General features: G+C 37.1%; 1 long non-coding RNA gene across 3 annotated transcripts; it reads right to left on the reverse strand.

Annotated features, from left to right (window-relative positions):
* Nucleotides 1-257: 257 nt before the first annotated feature.
* On the reverse strand, nucleotides 258-9,538 carry LOC132602381 (uncharacterized). Of its 3 annotated transcripts, none has more exons than XR_009567759.1 (3): nucleotides 9,280-9,538; nucleotides 1,977-2,084; nucleotides 258-769 (listed from the first exon to the last, which is right to left on the reverse strand). It is a non-coding gene; the product is annotated as an uncharacterized LOC132602381 (long non-coding RNA). The 3 variants fall into 3 exon arrangements; XR_009567760.1 differs by lacking the exon at nucleotides 9,280-9,538 and adding an exon at nucleotides 2,407-2,449; XR_009567758.1 differs by lacking the exon at nucleotides 9,280-9,538 and having other exon boundaries at nucleotides 1,977-2,399.
* Nucleotides 9,539-24,948: the final 15,410 nt, after the last annotated feature.

A 24,948-nucleotide genomic window follows, 5' to 3' on the forward strand; every position in this document is an offset into this window, starting at 1 on the left:
TTACATGAACGCTTAAATACACTTAATTAAAGTAACCGATATTCATATATATTAATATTCAACAAGGTCCAAAAGATAAAGCACAATGCATATAATTGTATCGTTAAGTACAAACCATCCACAAACACCACCAAATCCAAACAAAATAGGCTAACTATTGTGAGGCTGGAGTGTCACGGGTCAAACAAAATAGGCTAACTATTTCCTGGTCTAAGCAATATTCCGTTAAGTCCTCCTGCATCTTCTAATCAAATTGGGTAGTGGGTTATGGCATATCAACAACATCCATTAGTTCCAGGTTCGGGTTACTTTACTAGGGGTAGTGGAATTCCATTCTTTAATCATCAGAACCCAATGCATGAACCTCATCAAAGTTAGCAGCAGTAGGAGAGGTAGGAACTGTAGGTGTCACAACTGATGGGTGGTTGGTAAGATCAGTATTTGGCTGATGCGAGGGCGAAGAAAATAATCCTCGTACCCGCTTAACGATCATAGGAACTATATGCTCTGTTAATACAGGAATCAAACGCATCACAAACTCATCCAGATTTCCTGTTGGTGTTGATTGAGCATTCGGAGGTGCTCCTGAAGATGTAGCATCGAATCCAAAAGAATCACGGAGATTCTGCCCATACTAGCATTTTGCTTGAGATCCAAGAATATATACTCTTCTTTTCTTTTCTCCTCCCGCGGCTTGATAATATGCTTGGCACTGATCAACATCAGACTGAGTCAATGTTTTTTGTTGTAATATTTCCTGATATTTTTCCTGTAGAAGAGTTTAATAATTAATGAAATTTAAATATTAAAGATTTTTTTCCATCTGTACAGTCATGTCGTAGTAAGTTACTTTCAAAAGAGAAGTGGAGATCGTTTTATTACTTTTTCTCAAACCATAACAAGCCCAGTTTACAAAGAACATGCATATACAAACAGTGCAGATTACTTGGTTTAGTTTGGTCCTAAGTAAAGTATTTACGCAAATCAGCCATAAGAAATAATAGTAGAAGTCTAGCAGAAGTACCACCTAGTTTTCTACAGCACCAGTTTCTCAAAAAAAAAAAAAAAAAAAAAAAAAAAGCACCACCTGATTTTCTGCCCTTATCGTAGTTGATTTACTTCGTTTGCATAAGTCATGTTCAAGTAGAAGCTTGCACTAGAACATAAAGCTGCCTTCAAACATATTTGGGATATTATCATAAGACAACTACTTGAGAAGATCAAATAATGGAAAGTGGCTTCTCGCATTTGTACGGATATCATAACATTTACTTGGTTCTGTTATTTTCTTTGTGCTTAGGATGGAGACCTTATGCTTATTTTCGAGAATTGTAGAGTTCCGTTGTAGCACACAACATGTCCACCCTACATAAGTCTAATGGAGTATTACAATCACTATGACCTGCGGTGGAATCGGATAAGCCATCTGATGCAACCACCAATGCTTTTGAGGATGTGGAGTCACACAGTATGTGAGACCATGACTTGTAAAAAGAGGTTTCTCTAAGCATGAAAAAGAGGTTTCTCTGAGCATGCTGGTACCTAGCTTTTAATTTTTTGCATAGAGCAATTTTGTAAAAATTCTTAATGATAAACTTTTATGTTATCTCTTCAATTTATGCTAAAACCGAAACCCTCTTAGAGTAAACACTACTCCATGAAAACAAAAATGAGAATCAAGAATGTCAACTAGATATGCTTTGTTACTTCAAATCAGTAGAAGTGCTCTTTGAAGTAAATATTTGATAGGTTGTTTTAATTTTTTTTGCAGATATACCAGTTAAAAAAAAACAAAAAAAAACTAATATAGATACTCCACAAAATATACGCAAAAACCTCTAAGATTTAAGAAATCAAACATGTATTCCTTGAACACAAAAAAATCCCTATCTAAGAAAAAATAACAGTTGTTCTAGGAGAGAATAGAAGTGCACAGGTATGGTAAACAATAAGGACAACAGAAAAAGTTGACTTACATGTACGATTCGGGATTTCTCACCAACAAAAGATGTTCCATCATGACCATGTGTATGGACGTGCAAATGCATCTCACTTGGTGTTGGATGTCGACCCTTTTCAACAGCCTATACAAAAGTTACTCAATTCAGAAGATTGGCAAAAGAAATTTTTGTGTACAATTGAGATTGATAACATAGAGAAAATATTAGTCTATGTTCATTCATCATATAACTCATGGATTCTTCAATCACCCCATCTGCTCTTCTTTGACTTGTGAACCAAAAACATTGATTTCCATCCATGTCTCATATCTACAACTACAACCAACAATTTTTGCCTCATATCCCATTCTGAAGAGACAAAGCATCTCGAAATTTTCAATTATATATGTGGTAATGTAGCGTTCATGTACTGCCAATTCATGTAGCATCAAGATTGAGTTCCTACCTTTAAGTCTAAAAGTAACACAACTAAAATTCCTTCAACCAACTGCTACCTTCTGTCATACCCCATTTTAATCCGGGTTAAAGTAGAAGTACGACATATTGAAGATTCCTGTTTTTTGTTTATTTTAAGGAGTCGCCACCTAATTATTTATGGTGAATTAGGACACCTAAAGTTTATTAAAGTTATTTTCTAAAGTTAGCTTTGCTTAAGGTTTGCGAAACTTAGGATTCTAGGTAAGGGTTCAATTAGTCTAAAGGAAAGGTATTAGGCATCCTTTAAGACCCATTAACAATGGTTAACCGACCGGACTAAGATTTAATTAGGCTAAATGTAAATGTAGCATTATAGAAAAAAAATGATTTTTTTACGAATATTGATGAAGTTGTTTAAAGTAAAACTGGTAATTGCATAAAAGAGTTTAGTTAAAATAAACTAAAAGAAGCGGAACATGCAATGTTTATATGTATTTGGAAAAGACGAGTTATGCCGACTCACGAATTAAAAGAGTTAATGAAAACATTAATGTTAATAAATTTTAAAAGTTTCATAGAAGAAACTATTAGTTTAATGTATATTGTGCGAAGGTTGTTTCAGATGTGGATTTCGAGTGTTGAAAAGAAACTAAAGTGAAAGAGTTATCCGTTGAAACTAGTTTGCCCTTTTATTTCTTAGAATAAGCTAACGTTAGTGTAAAATTTGTGACGATCTAAACTTCTAAGATAGTAAGCATAAATTATGGTTCCTTTAGCCAAAAAAATATATAGTCATGCTACTTTGAAAATCAACTATTCTAAAAGATAAATATTATAGATACAATAAATAATTTTTTGACATAAACTAATGAAGCTAATTGTTAGTTTTCTCTTTGAATTAACTACCCATTACTAAAACTAACCACATTAATTCCCTATGATTCATCTAAACCAAGAGACAAAAATAAGATAAGGCAAATCACAATACACAACAGATAATAAAAAATGAGGTAGAGAAGAAAACAAAATCAAATGGATTGGCCCATTTCCGGAACTGCTGCTGCGGTCTGTTTTGCTATTGGGCTTAGCCCAGATTTTTGTCTTCTTAATGGGCTGCGAACAGGGAAGAGCAAGGGAAAATTTTATGTTGGGCTCTTAGCCCAACTCCGAGTGCAGGGGATGAACAAATGTCTCAGGCTCGCATACGATGGTCATGCATAAAATTGAAAGCAAAGTATTAGTATACGATCAACGGATAACATTAAACATGTAAGGTGTAAACTCAAACAAATCAACAGGTTGTATACATACTGTGTATATTTTGGTATATTTTAAGTATACCTTATGTATACATAGGTATACAACCTCAGTGCCTTAACACCATTAGAGCGTTTATAACATTTAAAGCACACATTCTGCCCAGTAGTGGCAGTGCACATTGCAAGAAGAAATTACATAAGATACTAAGGCAAACGATATCTGCCTAGCAGTGGCTGCAAGTGAGGAAGGAAACGAGGATCTTCTAAGGCTTCTCCCATTCAGACAACTTCTGTGAATTTTTGTCCCATCATACCTATCATTTTCTCATAAAATACGCCAGCCTGGCATTCAATGAAAGTAGTAGTCATTTCTCTATCATTCATCGGAGGTTGAACCCTGGCCGCTTCTGACCTCCAGCGTAACGCATACTCGCGGAACGTCTCAGTTGACTTCTTGGTTAACTTAGTCATGTAGACTCTATCTGGCGTGATATCAGTGTTAAAACGAAATCTGTCCATAAAGTCTTGCGCCATGTCACTCCAACCACGCCATTTACGGACGTCCTGTTGTGTATACCAAGTAAGAGCCTCACCAGATAAGATTCTTATGAATAGCTTCATCCTTATATTTTGGTCTCTACCTACTCCAACCAGTTTGTCACAATAGGCCCTTAAGTGTGTATGAGGGTCACCTGTTCCGTTAAACGTATCAAATTTCGGAGGTTTGTAGCCTATGGGAAAATCAACGTCAGGCTGAACACACAGATCTTCGTATTCTACGCTCTTGCTTCCCCTGGCAACTTGAAGGTTTCTCATTGCTTCTTTGAGACTGTGAATCTCTTTTAGCAACATATCGTCTGCCCTTGCTTTTGCTTCTTTTTCCATTTCCTCGTATTGATCCACCTCGGGTTGGAACCTGACCGTTACTGGGTTGGTAAAGGCTTGTGTTTCCGCTGCATATACCGGAGGCACATACTGTGTATTTGGAGTGACAAAATGTGCCCCTTGTAGATGCTGGGTTGGATAAGTTTGGACGGTGGGGGTGTTTTGGACTGGAGGTGGTGTGTTATAAGTGGTGTTTGTAGGTGGTTGATTTGGTAGGCTTAGAGGATTAGTTGTAGGTGGTGGATTAGTGTTGGTGGGCAAAGTAACATAGGGAGTGTGAACTAGCGATTGACTTGGTGGGTTGACGGGTGGTGGATTAGGAGTAGCATAGGTAGTATAGGTGGGTGGTTGATTTTGTGGAGGAGTATAGTTAGTGTAAGTGGGTGGTTGACTTTGTGGGGGAGTATAGGCGGATGATGAATTTGGTGGATTTGCGGGGGTGATCGGAGGTAAGTTGTTGTTGGTAGGTGCATTGTTTTGTGGAGGAAAATGCTCAGGAACTGGAGATTCGAGTGATGGGAAACGAGGTGGGTTTGGTGTAGTATTTCTAGGTTCAGGAGGCGGACTTTGGAGTGTGATGGATAAATTGTTCAAGTCCCTAACCCGATTCAGTTCTCCACGTAGATCCTCAATTTCTTGAGGCAGGCGGGCGATATGTTCATCACGTTGAATAGTAGTTCCATGTTTAGAAGTCTCGGGGGGATCACCAGAGATCACGATGTTTTCCACACCAGTTGAAATAGGTGCGGCCGGATCAGACATAGTAATTTCATTTCCTTGAACAGCCCAACTACGTTCAGGTAACGATGACGTCTTTGACCTTGTGATGTAAGGATGGTCGGCCATCGAGAGTCAACACGAATCAACTCTTTTGTTGGGAATAAAAATAAAAAGAAACACAATAGTGTAAATGGTGTCAGTCTCATAACATATCTAGGTAAAGTCATGATCATGTAAAGTCAAGTAAGTCATGTAGCAAATAATTCGTCAAATAAAGTCAAACAAGTTGTCAAACAAATGTAAATGATTATAATAATAACGCGTCCTAATATGCATGTGACCTCTTTGTGCCAGAGGTAGGCCTAACGTTTGTTTGAAGGGTAAAGTGTGCCATAATACGTCATCCCGTTGCTTTGATTAATTTAAACAATTTCTATTTCCCCAAAATAAAGTACAAAAGTAGTGTAATATTTATTACATGTCAAATGAATACAACATAAAATGTTTCCTAATCTAAGTAAAGTAAATACAATTTCCTATGTCTAAATTTCAGCTCCGTTTTGTGATGTCATTGATCTTCGTCATTCATTGTACTCCAATGCAAATCCATACCTGTCATAGAAACGTTAGTCATTCCCTCCCTCCTAAAGTTTAATTAATTAGAGCAAATAGTCAATATTTAGGCACAACTATCCTTCAAACATGCATATAAAGTATGATTGGTGTCACTCGGGGTCGTGAACCCGCTTGGACGTTTGGGTAAAGTCGTCTAATGGGTTTAATACACCAAGGGTATTAAACCTCCTAGGTCATGAGATGTATGCTCCTAATAAAGGTGTTGGTTTAGCTCTATCTTAGGCTGACTAAGAGTTGGTTTCCTATGACGCAAGGTTCCCCCAAGTGGACAACTTGGGAGTGGAAAGTCCGTGGCCGTCGACTGCACCGCCGATCGACTAAATCCACAAGATCAATCCAACTAAAGGGGTAATTTAGTAGTGCACGGGCGCGAACCGCGAAGCCGTTTTAAGTGTGTGAATATGTGTGAGTTTTCCAGGAGTGGAAGAAATATGAACGGAATGACAGTTTTATCAAAGCAAGTAACACATAAGCAGTTTATATCAAACAAACAATTAATAGCATTTAAAAAACAGTTAACAAACAAATAAATTAATTACAATAAGCACACAAAGCCTATTTAAACTAAGTCCGTTATGGTTAGAACCTAGGTAGAGTTCCCCAGCAGAGTCGCCAAGCTGTCATACCCCATTTTAACCCGGGTTAAAGTAGAAGTACGGCATATTGGAGATTCCTGTTTTTTGTTTATTTTAAGGAGTCGCCACCTAATTATTTATGGTGAATTAGGACACCTAAACTTTATTAAAGTTATTTTCTAAAGTTAGCTTTGCTTAAGGTTTGCGAAACTTAGGATTCTAGGTAAGGGTTCAATTAGTCTAAAGGGAAGGTATTAGGCATCCTTTAAGACACATTAACAATGGTTAACCGACCAGACTAAGATTTAATTAGGCTAAATGTAAATGTAGCAATATAAAAAAAAAATGATTTTTTTACGAATATTGATGAAGTTGTTTAAAGTAAAACTGGTAATTGCATAAAAGAGTTTAGTTAAAATAAACTAAAAGAAGCGGAACATGCAATGTTTATATGTATTTGGAAAAGGCGAGTTATGCCGACTCACGAATTAAAAGAGTTAATGAAAACATTAATGTTAATAAATTTTAAAAGTTTCATAGAAAAAACTATTAATTTAATGTATATTGTGCGAAGGTTGTTTCAGATGTGGATTTCGAGTGTTGAAAAGAAACTAAAGTGAAAGAGTTATCCGTTGAAACTAGTTTGCCCTTTTATTTCTTAGAATAAGCTAACGTTAGTGTAAAATTTGTGACGATCTAAACTTCTAAGATAGTAAGCATAAATTATGGTTCCTTTAGCCAAAAAAATATATAGTCATGCTACTTTGAAAATCAACTATTCTGAAAGATAAATATTATAGATACAATAAATAATTTTTTGACATAAACTAATGAAGCTAATTGTTAGTTTTCTCTTTGAATTAACTACCCATTACTAAAACTAACCACATTAATTCCCTATGATTCATCTAAACCAAGAGACAAAAATAAGATAAGGCAAATCACAATACACAACAGATAATAAAATATGAGGTAGAGAAGAAAACAAAATCAAATGGATTGGCCCATTTCCGGGACTGCTGCTGCGGTCTGTTTTGCTATTGGGCTTAGCCCAGATTTTTGTCTTCTTAATGGGCTGCGAACAGGGAAGAGCAAGGGAGAATTTTATGTTGGGCTCTTAGCCCAACTCCGAGTGCAGGGGATGAACAAATGTCTCAGGCTCGCATACGATGGTCATGCATAAAATTGAAAGCAAAGTATTAGTATACGATCAACGGATAACGTTAAACATGTAAGGTGTAAACTCAAACAAATCAACAGGTTGTATACATACTGTGTATATTTTGGTATATTTGAAGTATACCTTATGTATACATAGGTATACAACCTCAGTGCCTTAACAGCATTAGAGCGTTTATAACATTTAAAGCACACATTCTGCCCAGTAGTGGCAGTGCACATTGCAAGAAGAAATTACATAAGATACTAAGGCAAACGATATCTGCCTAGCAGTGGCTGCAAGTGAGGAAGGAAACGAGGATGTGGACTGCTTATCAGCACAAGGGGGCAGATTGAATGCAGCTCAAGTACTCACCATGACAAGTAGAGTGAAAGCCATAATGGAAGCACATTAGACAAGTAGTAGTAAATGAAAAGAATGAGGCATGGATGTGGGATGCACATGGGCAATCAGCGAGCACAATGGACAATGAAAAAGGCTTTAAAAAAACCTAAGGTTCAATACCCTGGTTTGGTTCAAATAGAATATCTCGCATTTGTCGATGACATAATAACCTTAATTATTAAGAAGAAGGTAACTAAATCCAGATAGGTGTATCAATATATGCAAGTACCAACAAAGGTCGAGTTCAAGACAGTAGAAGTGTCAACATGTTTTCTAAAACAGTCCAATTAGCAGGCAAGTGGGTGCAGAGATCAGGAGGAGATGACAATGCAAGCAGATTTGGAGGCATAAAGATGGCACGAGAAATGGCCCTTTCAGTTAAAATTAATGAAGTGACAAGAGTATGTGGAAATATACAGAATTCATATGAGGCAAGCAAAGGAAGAAGCAGTAAACAGTAGTGGCAGAATTAGTGCAGGGGATTGATAAATTTGGGTTGTTAGCAAAGCAAGGCACAAGTAGCAATTGTAACATGTAAATTGGCAGAAATTTGAGAGTATAACATGATCTTAAGGTTAAAGGTAAACTATAACAATCAAGCAGCAAAATTACAGATAGCTCCTACTGGTCCTTATGAAAGTTAACTTAAATAATCTTTAAGCATGATATTGTATCACATCAGCTTCACAATAGAACACAGAGAATAAGATCTTGAATCAAACTATAAGTGGGAAACAGGGCAGGTTTTAAGCACAATTCATCATAGAGTACATCTGAGAATACATTTTAGACTATAAAGTAGGAAGAAAGGATCATATTCTACTCTAAACCAAACAATTAAAAATATCAAAAGAAACACCTAATGACTTGAAGAGATCATCTGAACTGTCATTTATTTCCTTGAACAAAAAGGGTCAAGAGAAAATGACGAATGGGTATATTACAGCCACTTGACCGAAAAAAACGAAGGCTGGAAAGATTCAAATAAAAGCAGCAAAGTAGAGCTTAAAGAGAATGTTTTGGGACTTGAGGGTTAGGCAAACCTATCAAAATGTAGTATCTATTCTTTTTATAGAAAGAACCAGTAAGCAGCTAATCCATCCTTCAAGGCATAGCATTTTTTATCAAAGTAGGAATATTTCATAGCACACAAACAGATAGCCACAGTTCATAGTAGACTGACTAAAATCTTATCAAACATGACTGAATATCCAAGTACATTTTGTAACATAGAAAGCAAAAGAAATGGGGATAAAAGTTACCTGAACAAAGACAAGAATAATTGTGGAGAGAGAGTGAATTTCTAAGCACTTTCAGAATTTCTACTAGCAAAAAATTCTGCAATTTGTAATTTTTTTTTTATCCAACCTCTAATTTTATGTTTCCATTGCATAAGATCCTTAGATTCACGCCCAATTTGTTGGATTGGAAGCAAAAAACTCACATTATAGAAGAATAGAGCAAGAGGTAAGGTTTTTGAGAGAGGAGCTAATACGAGGTATGTGAGCAGATTTGTGCCCTAAATAAACTTAAATCCACATAGCGACAGATATAGCTACGGATCTAAATTTTGTCTCCAATAATAACTTTAGCTATTTTAGTTTTAAACATTTAGCGACGAAATTTTCCGTCCCAACGAATTCGAAAATGTTTTGATAACTAAAATAAGAACAGCGATGGATTATTTGTCGTTAAATCCGTCGCCACTTTTTAGTAATTTTTGTCGCCCCGTTTCGTCGTTAATTTTGTAGGTAAATTTAGGCGTCAAAATTTCTCGCCAATTTTTAGCAACGAATATATATTTTTGTCGCTAATCCGTCGCTATATTTGATACTAATTATTTTGTAGCTTATTATGCGACAAAATTATAAATTGGTCGCTAATCCGTCGCTATTTAGCTACAGATTATGGTTTGTCGCAAAAATCCGTCGCTAAACGTTTTTTTTTTGTAGTGGGCTTCTCCATGGTATACACATATCTTTTTATGATAGGTTTCAAGATCCCAATTCCCGAGATCATTAAAGACTTCTGTAGCCGATACCGAGTTTGTATCGGCCAGGTTGCTCCCCAAATTTGGCGCCTTGTCTATTGTATTTAACTTTTGGCTGACCAAGTAGGAGTTACATTTTCCCTTGATCACCTGATGCACTTGTATGCCCCCCGGGTTTTTTGAGGAGGATTAGTACACCTATATCCTCGTGGAAGATGTTGTCTACTCAACTCGGAGGATGACGCTGATCGGGAATGCCTTCATAGGTTTGTGATGATCCGGACCAGCCACCCGAGCGATTTCCGAAGGCGTGGAATAATGCTCGTAAGCCCTTCACTGGAATTCCCCCTTTCTCTCTTTTTATTATACCACTGCTATATGCCACTCCCAATATGACTCGATCTTGGAGAAGCATGACCTCCGATTGGTGGAGGGGAAAAAGTCACGATAGGTGAAACTCAATTTTATTAGTTGTGTATGGCTTCACGTCTCTTCTTTCTTCCCTTTTTTTACTCACCCTCTCCTTGCAGGCCTTCCTGCGAGACAGAACACATCTCGGAGAGTCCCCACTCGAAAAGCCACCTTGTTAAATATTGTTAATGCCACTTCCTCCAGCCGAAAACGTAAGCCAAAGAATGCATCCACTTCCGTGGCAGGACTTGGTTCTTGAATACGGACCCGATGCTGGCTTATACAAGTGTGTAGCAAAGCACAACAAGGTGCTCAACCCAAGGTGGTTTTTATTGATAATTACGATGAGCAGCCATAGGTTGGTGGTCCCCAAGATCCTTTGCCTGATGGTTCCAGCAACACATTCGGGGATCCCAAGGTTTCTCTCGCCTAATTATGTACGGGAAACCCTGTTGCCCCAGTTTGCGAACCTTCACAAAGGAGTTTTATTCTCCCATTGAAACGAGAACTTCGGGCTCATCTCCACCTCCCAAACCTCCGGTTGCTAGCTTGGAATCTTCACTGGCTCACCTCGCCAACTTGTTCCTTCAAGTATTTATTCTGCCTTCCTAATAAATTTTTTTCGTAAGTCCCCAGTGTTCCTGGTTGACCCCTTAACTATCCCTCTTTCAAGGTCACGTGGGTGCTACCTCTACTGCAGAATTTGTACGGTCCATATCTCCCTCTCGTGGCAAAGTCAAAATCTAAGAGAATAACGACCGTTTGAGGTTTGAAGTAGAAAGGCTCCAGGCTGAAATTCGAGATTCTTATTCCCTCCAGGACTCTTTGAGAATGCTCTTAGAAGATGCGGCCAACTTGCTAAGAGACCGGGAGAATTCTCTTCAAATTCTAACTTCCTCATATGTGGGTCTTCAGAACAAAGAAACCAGGCTCAAGGATGATTTGAATAACATCCGGAGTTAACTTTCTAGTGTTGAGGTTTCTTGGGATCGCCTTCGATCCCCATGCCAAAAATTACTACTCCGTCATGATTTAGCCATTATAGAAACTCGAAGGGATACACTCGAAAAGGCAAGTGCCCCTGACTTTGAGCTTCCTACGTCGCTGCTTGAGGCAGAAACTGACTTGGAGGTTGCAGAGATGGCTATCGAGGACATCCAGGACCCTGAGGAGAATGGACCGGAGAGTGAAGACTCTGGGTCATCACCTGCTCCTGGAGCTGCTCCGGATACTTAACCTTCGTATTTGTTCTTAACTTATATAATAGAACTGCTATCTTCCCCTCCTCTTTTTTCTTTCAGACAATAGTTGGTTTTTATGAAATTTTTCCAAGTTTTGATTTTAAGCCCTGGCGGACCATGGGATCGTACATGCTAGTCCCTTTCGCGAGTTTTTAGTATGGCTAAGTCAATTTCTACGATCCCTGAGCGCGTCCTTAATTTTCAATGAATAATATAACTTTGACGATAGTGTTTTAATCAACCATGTAATCACTCTGCTTTTGAGCTTGTGTAATTATCTTCTTCCTTTTCTCTTCTTTTCTTTTTTGTTTACCCTAGCTACATCAATTCCACAGGCACTTCTCGTACCAACCTCAACGTAAATTGAAGGCGAAGTTGTTGGGAAACAGCCAAAGAAGAGAATGTTTAAGAAGTTTAATTTCTAGATGCACTTCTTGACATGTCTACTGATGGACTTGCCAAGTTCCTTCCTGATCATCCTCGCAGAAGATTCCAGAGGGGTTTGAAGAAGAAAACCATAGCTTAATTCCACCGTGACCTTTTAAGGAGAATTTCTATAATTACAACAATTTTGATGAGAACAGTGAATGCTCTGAATGGTGATTAGTTTGAAACTAGTAACTTGCTGATAGTGATACATTGTAATTTGTATCAGGGCATTTGGGTAAGTTTAGAATGTTTTCATCTCTTTATTCTGTTTTACATTAAGGTAGGACATACATACCAGAGTTATATATATATAAAAAAAAAAAGGTGGGACAAGAAAGTAAGATGATTCTGAAAAATCATGATTACTGAATTAAAAGTTAGAAAACACTTTTTAGAAAAAGTCAAAAGGTATGACAAAAGGCCTTATATAAGTTCTAAAACCAAAAAGGTTACAAATTACAATGTATCAGGCTGATACATTGTAATTTGTAACCTTTTTGGTTTTAGAACTTATATAAGGCCTTTTGTCATACCTTTTGACTTTTTCTAAAAAGTGTTTTCTAACTTTTAATTCAGTAATCATGATTTTTCAGAATCATCTTACTTTCTTGTCCCACCTTTTTTTTTTTTATATATAACTCTGGTATGTATGTCCTACCTTAATGTAAAACAGAATAAAGAGATGAAAACATTCTAAACTTACCCAGATGCCCTGCTTCCAAGGACAAGTTAACTCTTCTAACTTCTGTATATCCGGATGCCATGTTTCCAAGGACAAGTTAACTCTTCTGACTTCTGTATATCCGAATGTCTTGTTTCCGAAGACAAGTAAATTCTTCCAACTCTTTTTCATTTTGAAAACGACTTCCTATCTACGTTTATTCTAAGACGAAGGAATCTTTGTCGTATAATTTTTTTTGATATACACGTGTGACTTCATATACATTTTTGCTACACTTGGGCGTGTTTATTTCTAGTAATTTTACTCGGGTTATTTCATCCCTTATTCTCTTATATTATCATTCGGATTAAATGTTCCAAATGGATAATATTTTTCTTGGGTTTAAATACCTCTTAATTTGCTTATCTGCTATATTGGCCGGGAATAATCCTTCCGACTTAATTTTCTTTTCATGAATAAGGTCTTATAGTTATGCTGATGAATTAGACGTCTCTAATTCAGTTGGACATTCTGTGATTAAGTATAAGCTTATAATTTGTGTATTTTGAGTATATATAACTCTCAATCACAATCTTACTTGAAGAGAAAAAGTCTATTTGACTGATATATTTCTCTTTTATTGTACATGAAACTTCAGGAAATAAGTCCATAAAAAATTTATAACTTTTTGACTAGCCAGCTTAGGCTTGGCTAACAGTCCCCAGTTCTTACAATATTTAACTTTGAGAAAACTGTACCAGCTTTTCGATTTAAAAGCTTTGGCTCCTTATGACCTTTCCTCCGCCAGTCCCCAGTATCTTGCAGTGACTCATCTTCTTCAAAGCTTTTTAAACCATTCCTGATTTCTTGCTACCTCTGATGACTGATCAATCCAATTTATTCAAAGTAACACGTTTTATGTTGTTGCCTCATTAAAAATCTTGCCTAAAAACTCTTTCTTCATTTTTAGGGATAAAAACCCGTCGAAGGGAAAAAGAGTGCAACACGTGTTTTCAAAAATCCTTCAGGTAACCCTCTAATCTTGTTGTGCTCCCAACTTCATTTTTTGTTGGAAACCATTTTCCTCTTGTTCCTGCAATAAATGGTATAACTTCTTAGAAAACATATTCAAGAAGAAATTAAAACTTACCTCAAACGATTCTAATTTGCAGTAACCCTGTTTAAATTTCTTCACTATAACTTTATCTGGCTAGACAATTCTTCGTTCATTCCGTCTATTCACTTCTTGAATCTATTGGTCATTCCTCTATCTTTCCTGTTGGTTTTTTTTTTTTTCTTGCAACTTAACCTGTCTTGAATTTCTTAATTACGTCGATACCGCACATTCCATTCGTCAAAACTCGTCCCAAGGACATACTCTACTCCCTTTGGTGTATGAAATTCTAACCGTTTGATTGAAGCTGCGGCCATAACATTTACATCTTCAATCCAAGGCCTTGCCAATACAACCTTACAATTCATGCCACCATTTATTATCCGAAACTTCATATTCCTTTCACCGCCTCCTATAACAACTAACAATTCTACAACCCCTTTCGCAATTTCTTCAGGCCTAACTACTTCTCCAATTACTTCTACGGATGGTTCTAGCTCACCCATCTTTGCCAACTGATCGATTACTCCCCATTGATTAATATTCATCTCACTCTTCAGAACGACTGCGACACCTGTAACTATACAATTATTAATTATAGCTTAAATTAGCAAATCATCAGAATGGGGTGAGATCTCTCCCTCTCTTTTATCATCCATCGATAACACATTTTTCTACTCGGACTCCAGAGCTCTCTGTCCGTTTACTTCTCGCAACTCATCTCTTTTAACCACGGGAATTGCCTCAGTTCGCATGGGCTCGTCAGTTATCATATTGAACACATGGCGTGGTTCGGTCTGAACCACTTGCTTGACTAAGTTCCTATTCTTTCCATAATTATCCTTGCCCCTATCACTCAAGAATTCTCTTAAGTGACCATCTTTTAATAATCGTGCAACCTCATCCCTGAGGTACCTACAGTTGTAACGATCCGCTAGGTCGTTAGGAGCGTTTTGATCATTTTACCCCTGTCAGTTCATTTTCGAGACTAGGAGCGAGTCTTGTGATAACTTAAAGATTTAGAATTTCGAAGTAAAGGCTTGTGATAGTATGTTGTGCACTTGTTTAAAAACTTGTTTTATTTTCGTTGGGGGGTTGACTTAGTAAATTAGACCTCCGTTGGGGATTCCGCGGCCACGGGTCAGTACGTAGCAGGTTTTACATATATGTGCATGTCTAGTTGTGTATGTAGGACCTCAGATTGATGTTGGGACTTTTGGATGGAAATTTGGCAAAAAACCAGAGGTCGCTAGTTTTGAGGCGACTGCTTCAGCGGATTTCGCCACGGGGGGGGGGGGGGGGGGGGGGGGAGCAGGTCGCCGCCACGAGGATTCGGGTTTAGGGAGAGACCACCATAGCGGTTGTGGACTGCCATAGCGAGACCGCTACGACATGGTCGTGATCGTTATGGCGCGGTTTTGACCGCTATGGCGAGTCTGGCCATTTAATGAGGTCTGTCATAGCAGTGTGTCAGGACGCTATAGCGAGACCGCTGTAGCAGATCTAGTGGCTGCTGCAGCGGTCGACGGGAGACAGAAATCCACTTTTATATTACTGATTTCGAGGCATTGGTCACATAAGTCCAAAAACAGTTTCTAAGAGAGAAAAGGGGCGATTTTCTATAGCCTTGGTGGATTCTTCTTAGAGGGTAAGTTTTAACCATTACTTGTTCCTTTACCTTTCTTCTTTAAGTTTTCTTGGTTAGTTTTAAGGTCCATTAATGGTGGGTGAAAGTTCTAGAACCCTAAATTCATGAAACCCTTATTGAAAATTGTGGAATATTAGTTATAGTCTTGTTTATATCATCTAGAAGTGCAGGCTATCACTTTCTAGAGTGGGAATTGCTTAATTATTGTGAGAATTATATATTGAGACTTAGAATTCCACCAAATATGGGGGGTTTTGCCTAAAATATGATTTGAAGGGTTAAATTGATTAGAATCCTATAAATTAGAGAATTATGATTGTTAGGATTAAGGTTATGATAAATTCACCATTAAAACAATGGCTTCACTATTTGAGAAGGTTAGAAGTAATTGGGTCTTCTTCCCCAATTGTCGTGCTTATTTTGGGTGGATGATCTATTGCTTACTTAGCATTATATTGCTAGACTTTGAGCGTTCCGGGGCGTTACGAAAGGAGAAAGCTCGTGTGGAGTGGTTCATGGCTCCTATTTTGCATTCGAGATAGGTTATGGCTTATTTTAGTTAGACTTTGATTAGCGAAACATATATATTGTGTAGAATTAACGGGAGAAAGCATGATTAGGTCTTCAGACATGGTCTTGGGCTGTATATTACCTAGTTGGTATGACTTCTAATTATGTGGGCATGTCGCCATTACTTTATGTACTGAATAGAAGGTGAAATTGTTGTGATATGGGTAGGAAGGAGTTAATATATACTCGTGCTGTTAATGGTGGATTGTTGCCCTGTTATTATGATTAGGCTTGTTGTCTTAATTGTTGTGTTGTGATACATGTTACACTCATTTCTCTCTTGTTATGTCATTTATCATCGGAGAAAGGAAGGATAATGAGATTAGGCCTGAATCGTGTTGTATAGTTATGATGATATCATGGATGGCATACATTCTCATTTCATATGTATATTGATATTGAATTTTGACTTGATACTGATGATGTTACATGAGAAAATGGAGCACTCTGGTGACACAAGACTTAGTTATGAGGTGTGCTCGCGATATTTGGAAGAAAAAGGTGACATAGACTTTTTATGTTAACTGAGAAGGTTTGTATGATTGATTCCATAGTTGAGTTGATTTATCTAAGTCCTGATATGGCTTATGGCATTGTGACTTGCATTTTCATTGGCATTTGTTTTCATTGATTGATCATGCTTACTTTTGAGTTGATGTTTCATCTCGGGGTTCTAGACTTTAACCATATTTTGAATACTCATCTTGCATACAATATATGTTTAAAAGGCACATCTGACAGGGGGTGACGATGTGGCCTATCTTGTTATATATATAGGCATATTTGACAGGGGTGGGGATGTGGCCTAGTTATGGGCTAGTGATCTGAGTTTAGTTCCAGAGTGAGTGGTACATGGACACCATGGGTCCCCTGCAGGTCATGACTATTGAGAGAAAATTGCCAGTAGCATGTGTGTACAGGTTTAAGGTATTTGACCATTGCATTGCACATCATTACATTGTATTCTGCATCATCACATGATTCTATATTTTGAGTTAGTATGGCCTGTTCGTATCGTTGTGGTGGCATAGATCGGATTACGGAGTAGTGACTTTGCGTAGGTTCAGAACTTGGATGTGTGATTATCGTTTGAGATTATTGAGATCACTCGACAGACCTGTGGTTTAGAAGCTTCATCTTAGGTCCTGATTCGGTTATGGGATATTTTGTTGACCTTGGTTGGGTATTACGTTTCTATTTGTTTATCTTGTTGATTTTATGCTTATATGCATGACCTAATCTTAGTCGGCCTATGATGCTTACCTAGTACGTGTTGTTTGTACTGATACTACTCTTGTTGTACTCTTCTTTTGAGTGAAGAGCCTGTTACTAGTTCCAGTTCTTGTCGTCGAGAGTGATTCGGGTCTACTTGACGGAGATTCTAGGGTGAGCTTTGTCCAAATCTGCAGCCTGAGACTCTTCCTTTGTATATAATTGTCTATTTTGTATTCTTGAGATAGTATTTTTATGCTTGAGGTTTCTACGACATATCAGACTTGTATCTTTGTAATAGTAGCTCTTGTACTAGTCCAGACCAGATTTTGAGGTTATTATTACTTCTACACTTATCATATATATATATATATATATATATATATATATATATATATATATATATATATATATATATATATATATAATTTGAATGTCTTAGCTATATCACTGTTTATTTCCGCATAATTTTTATAAATGACTAAAATAATTTGGGAATGGTTCGCCTACCTGTGGGGATAGTGTAGGTGCCATCACAATTCACGAATTGGGCAGTGAAAACAGTCACCGGTCTGATGATCATGGGTTCCTTGACAATTGCAAAATAAGCTTAAATCCCTCTGGATGGGATCTTATCTCATTGGTCTGGGCCACTTCGCGCCATCAATCTTACTTATTGCTGCGACCAACTTTACTAAATCAACATTGAAATTATATTTCGATAACCTTGAATTTTCAATATTGTTGCAACTGAATCAACTGTTGCAGATTTGGACTGCCATCCTCGTCTATTGAACTGAATCGACCTTTCTGTCATAATTTGGCCTCTCATATTAATTATTTCGGTTCTGTTCTAGTCTTGAACGAGACCTTTCTTGTTGACCATACGAATGATTTCTTTCTTTTCCAAATCTGAAATCGTAATCGGCATTCCTTCTAGACCTGTCATGGTTCCGACACTGACCAGTTGACCCAGCCTGTAACTCGAACTGGTCATCTTCTACTCGAATTTTTGATTCATACCTATTATGAACATCTGCCCATGTTGTAACGGGAAATTCCAATAGGGTTTCTTTCAAATTTAATGAGGCACTTGAACTTTTAGGATTCAATCCTTTGGTAAATGCCTTCGCTGTCCATTCGTATGGGACTTAGCATCGCCTTGGGCAATCTTGAAGAAATCTGCTTTCCTCGCTGACACCTTTTTTGCTCCGGCATGCGCCTTGACAAAAGCATCCGCAAGTATTTCAAAATAACGAATCGAATGCTCCAGAAGCAATGAATACCAAGTCATTGCCCTTTTGGAAAATGTTTCTCCAAACTTCTCTAGCAAAACGGACTCAGTCTCATCCGGCTGCATATCATTCCCTTTAATAGCGCATGTGTAAGAGGTCACATGCTCCTGAGAATCCGTAGTCCCATCATATTTGGGTAGATCCGACATTTTAATACCTTTTCGGGATCAACTTAGGTGTCGGGCTTGGATGGAATGGAAACTGAACATATCTCTTCGAATTCGGTCCCTTCAATACCGGCAGGGCTCCTGGAATCTAGTCTATCCAGGAATTGAACTCCTTAAATTCTTTTTCGTGCCGATCTAATCAACTTTTTAATTCTTTCTCATTCTTTTCTAGCCTACTGGAAAGGGCTTCCAGATACTGCATAACATTCTATGTCGTTTACCACCTTGGGTGTCACCGCTGCTTTCTCCGTGCTCCGCATTCGTATTTGGTAGGTTTGTTCCAGCATTATTCCTCCCCGCTTGTAAGTCAGCAATAGATTTTTTCTACTTTTCCAGCAGGTCCAGGATCTTTGCTAGCCCTGGATTTACAGCCGCCACTTCTTCTTCATGGTCATTATTTGGAGTCAAATCATTTCTCGTTTGCTTGGATCCGTGAGGGGAATCTGGGTTTGATCATTCCTCATCCTGATTTCTCTTGTTGGCGGATCTCTTTTTTGCCCATTGACATTATTCAACGCCCCATCAGCTTGATTCCCAACATTTGTCATAATTCTAGATTACCCGGTAGCAAATATTTGAAAGTGATAAGTAAGGTAATTAGAGCAACAAAACAATATCATTATTATCCTTAACCCCACAGTGGGCGCCAAACTATTCACCCTAAAAAGAGTACAGTTAAATATGTCTGTGGTCTGAAGAATACGTGAATTGATTTGTTATAAATAATGAATGAATAACTGATAATAAATAAAAACTAGTCAATATAAAGCAGAAATGAAATAATTAAGCCTGGACTTGTAAGATCCTCGGAGAGAATTCTTTGATAAGTTTTCCTCTGATGGAGCACTTGCACACTTTAGCCTTTGATAAATAAGTGTTGATCTGGAGAAAAATAATAATAAAAATATGCAAATTATATGTTACACCTTGGAAATTTCATGTTGTCGCATAATGAATGAACCAATGCGAGCTTGAGGGTAACAGGAAGTTCTTAAAACTATAAGACGAATATTTGGTGGTCTTAGAATGCGTACGTTAAAGATCTTGAAGTTATATGAATTGATGGAATAAGGATTGATAAGGATAAGTGGAGTATAAGTGAGGTTTAGGAAAGGTTTCGTAAATTATTGCGTTAAGAATTGCTTGGTAAGGTCTTGAGGACGAGTTATAGGGATGTTTAGATCATTAATGAAGTATTAAACAAGTGTTAAGAAGGGTGTATAAGGATTGGAGATCAAACGGAACGACGAGAACAACTTCGGAAAAACTGTGAGTTACACGACCACATTATACGGCCCGTGGAATGTTATACGGACCGTATAATGGTCCGTATAACCCAACAACAACTATGTGTTCCATGGTGGTGAACCCCATACATTTATACGGCCCGTGAAATGTTCTACGGACCGTATAAGTGGTCCGTATAAGTCCCGACGGGCTGAGTTATTCCAAGTATTTAAATGTGATCCCACTTCATTTTATTCATTCTCCTCACTTCACCACTTCTCTCCAAGCTTCTAAGCGGTTCCATACACACTTCATATACAAGAATTCAAAGGAAAGCTAAGATCAATATCAAGAATTCAAAGGAAAGCTAAGATCAATATCAAGAATTCAAGTGAATCAAGTGCAAGAAGCTCACTAGGGTTCCCCCAAGTCAAGAATTCTCTTGGGAGTGAAGTTAGGGTTTTCTCCAAGTGAAGTATTGTCAACCAAAACCCGTTCCTTTGCATTCAAAGGTGAGTTTCATGATTATTCCATGTTGTTTAAGGTATGAAAAAGTTTAAACACTTGGATTATGGAAGAAAATGGAAAATGGATCACAAAAGATGAGATTAGTACCAATTGTGAATAGTAGATTAATATGAATCATGAATAATGATATGTTGTGAATGTGATTACGTTGTGAATGATGTTAAGGGCATGAGAGAAACATTAGATGAGAATGAATGTAACGTGGTAGTATGATTATGATTATGGATGACCTTGAGAAGAAATTGTAGGAATTGGATAATAATGAATTTGACCAAAGTCATTGATGATGATATTATGAATGTTATAATTGACGTTTGGAAGTTGAAATATGATATGGGGAAAGTAGTATAAACAAATCAAATGTTGCCCAATTTTCTTTAGCTTTAGTAACCACGTTTAAGTAATCGATTAGCTAATGTTCATGCGACTTCTCTTGAAGGTAGAAACGTGGGCATCAAAGGAGAACAAACAAGTGATAGATTAGTTAAACGAATAAGGTATGTGAGGCTAGTCCTTTCTTTCTATGGCATGAATCCTATGGTATGATTTTCCTTCTTCTCCATCAATCCTCTATATCTCGAAAAACTAATAGCCTATGTCCATGAATAGCCATATGAGATGAGAGATATATTATGAGTTCAATAATGATGATGATGAGTTAAGTATAAAGATTCTAGAGTTTATGACATGATGTTCCTATAACGCTAATGATGTTATATATTGTATACACTCACCTTATACGTTGTTCCCTTCAAGGTGAGGCAGAATATCATAAAGTTAATGATGTCATTTATTGTATACACTCACCTTATACATTGTTTCCTTCAAGGTGAGGCAGAATACCATACAGTTAATGATGTCATTTATTGTATACACTCACCTTATATACTATTTCTTTCAAGGTGAGGCAGAATACTTATAGATGTTCCATAATGGAATCGGGGGTTCACGACCTTATGTCACCTCGATAAAGTATAGCTATCTTTGAGTTATTATACATGCATTATGATGAGTATATGTAATGATATTACACCGTGCCTATATGGCACGGGCAGACACACCACTGCAGTGTGCAGCTTATACCCCGGACGCGGGAGGCCTGGACGCAGGTTAATTATTATCACACCGTACCTATATGGACGGGCAACTTATACATTTATACATTTATGCATATATGACATGACGACGATTATGAAGTAAGCCAGTATGTATTATTTCTTTTGTAAGTGACAGTCAGATACATTTGCCCTTTATTTGATGCCTCATTTATCTCATTGATGTATTATTATTGTTTATGACTCTCATACTCAGTATAATGTTCGTACTGACGTCCGTTTTCTTTGGACGTTGTGTTCATGCCTACATGTAGACAGGGAGGTGATCTTGATCTAGACTCGTAGGAGCTAGTAGCTGATTTGAGAGCACTCCATTGTTCCGGAGGTGCCTTTGATTATTCTTTTGTGTAGATGTGTATATTTTGGGCACGACGGGGTCCTGTCCCGTCCCTATGTCTAGCACTCTAGTAGAGGCTCGTAGATACGCAGTTGTGGGTTATATGGTCTCACGAGGTTACTACTGTATATATATATACATTATCATTTTGATAGCCGAAAGGCTTATGTATATAAAAGTATCTATATTCTCAAATGAAAAATGATTTTTCTTATGATTTGAGTACGAATTTGATAAAAGAACGTTTAATGAGTCTAATGAGTAGCAGGACGAGTGGTGCTTGGTGGTTAGCCCCGGGTACCCGTCACGGCCCCTAGTCGGGTCGTGACATTATAAATACTGGGTTTGTATAAATCAGTGTAAAAAGTCGTATTTCGATGGTCTTTTACAGTGGGGTATTAGGCTTCTTTTATAGTTGCAATCCTCAGCATTGAGATGTAGATCAATTCTAATAATAAGTAGTAATAGACAATAAATGCTACTTTAATTCAAAAGAGTAATGTTTGCTACGAATCTGGACCGGTCATGTAACGTTAACCTTCCATAAATGACCCAAACCAACTAGCCCGGAAGGGTTGCTCCAGGTTTATTCAAGACTTCCTGTTCCAACTAAACAAAATGACTAAGCAACGTTTTAACTTCAACTGCCATGTGTTCTATTCCCATCATGACACGTGTTAAGCTATATTTTGCTATGTATACAATAGGAGTGTAGCCATTCAGTTACCACATATTTACTACGAGTATTGGATTTAATTGCTCTAATCTTGTCCTGAAACATAAAATATTACTCAATAAAAGACTTGAGGATGAAGGATGTGTCTAGCGTGGGTTCATATCTTTGTGAGTATTAGTATGTGCATCAACAAAAAGATTGTAGTGCCTCCGAAAGGATGTGAGTACACAACAATAAATATTCATATGCATCGTTGGCTCCCTCACATAAAGTGAGACAAAACAATGTCAAGAAAACATGAAGAGGTAAATGCAATTCAAAACAATATCATTTCATCCCATAAGACATTAAATAGTTTGAGTATTAAATAAACATAACCTTTTGTGGGATTTCTATTAATTAGTCACTGAAATAGCCTTTTTATCACTATGTGTATCGTATGGAATCTAATATTAGCCCGATCGGCTAAATCATCTCACCACAATGTCGTGTGACTCGACATACATTAGCTGACATTTCATTATTTGAACCAAGGGAGACTATCAAAACTGTCCAACCCAATGGTACAACTATAGCCCTATACTGAAGCGTGTAGTTTCGGGTATTTGGAATCTTCGGCAAACACCTTCTCAGTTAATAAGATTCTCAAACATTTCATTTCATTTGTCACTTTAGAAAGACATATATGGCCATCCGGGTGAAACTATTGGCACCAGATGGCCTAGAAAGCTTAAAAGACATTTTTAGCCTTTTCAAAATAATTCCATTTCGTAGCCTTTTTTTTAACTAATTTCAGTATATGTATATAGAAAATGTATCAATACTGTATGTATAGAAAATGTATCATACATATAGAAACTGTATCATTGTTGTATAGAATATGTAGACCTACAGTATGTGTATAGAAAATGTATCATTGTTGTATAATTTGTGTATAATAAATGCATAATCAATGTATACTCACTAATTATACACAGATTATACAATTATTTAACAATTGAAAATATAGTCCTGAATCTGTTCATTTAAGTAAGCCTAAACCACAAATCAGTTTGCTGGATAGTAAACTCTTTGTCATTTAAAGCAATTATGGTCCTCTAGATTGATATTTTCCTAAATCTTGCTTAGGAAACTGGAAAATAAAAAAGAAGAGAGACGAAATAAGAGAGACGAAATATACTGCAAGGGATTGTGATAAAAAAGGGATGCGAGGGTTTTGAGAGAACGACACTGAGTGTATTTGGAGACGAACATGACGACGACAATGGAGAAATCAATCACTGATACATTAACACCAATTATTATCATAAGTTGTCCGAAAACAAAAGCAAACTTCAAGTCTGTCTAAATACTTGAGGCGAAAAAGAGTAGAGACGGCAGAAAAGTGGGGGGGGGGGGGGGGGGGGGGAGAGAGTGTTGAGTGAAATTTTAGGTTTTGGCTGGAGCTTGTCTTTATTTTGGACCTAAGGGCTTTTTCAGGTCATTTGCTTAAAATTAAGCCTTTCTTTTTGCTGGAGGCCACATCATGTCCATCATAAGTTTTAGGCTCATGGGCTACATATTGTTCTTGGGAAAATAAAAAGGCCATGTCCATTTGGCCAAACTAACCATTTTTAGCCCAACTATCATCTTCTTACGCAATAAGATCACTCGGTCATTCAGTTTACTAAAAATGGGCCAATTATTACCGGTTCAGTCCAATTAGCATATTATTCATTTTTTTTCTTAAATCTGGTCCCCACTCCCTTTTTCTCTCTCCCACGTGACGTTGTCTCCAATTCTCAATTCACATTTTTAGTCAATCCTCTCTATTTCTCTTTGTTCTTCTTTGTATATGTCTCTATCTCCCTTTCTCTCTATCTTTCCATGTTTCTCTCTCTTTTTTCTTTCTTTCATTTTTCTCCTCCTTATTATGCTTACAATTCCAAATTCAAGATCTTTTTAACTCAAATAAAAATGATTGGATGGATAGATATTTTGTAAAACCCATCTCAAAGAGAAGGAGCTTTCAAATCTAAAATTGAAAAGGTTCAATAGCAAACCAATAGACTTCTTGTATCTTCTTCTACTTTTTTTGTGTGTGGTGATTATGATGTTAAAATAGAGGTGTATTGTGGTTTGATAGTGTTTTTATAATATAAATATTTATATCAGGTGTATCTACACTATTATACATAAATATGCAACATATATATGGTTATACACTATTATACAACGTATAAATATTATATAATAGTGTGTATGAATGTATATATATCTCTTATACAGTGTTGTATAATGTTTATACATTCTATAATTATGCTGATGTAT

This window comes from Lycium barbarum, chromosome 7 (assembly GCF_019175385.1).
Source record: "Lycium barbarum isolate Lr01 chromosome 7, ASM1917538v2, whole genome shotgun sequence".
Lineage (NCBI taxonomy): Eukaryota > Viridiplantae > Streptophyta > Magnoliopsida > Solanales > Solanaceae > Lycium > Lycium barbarum.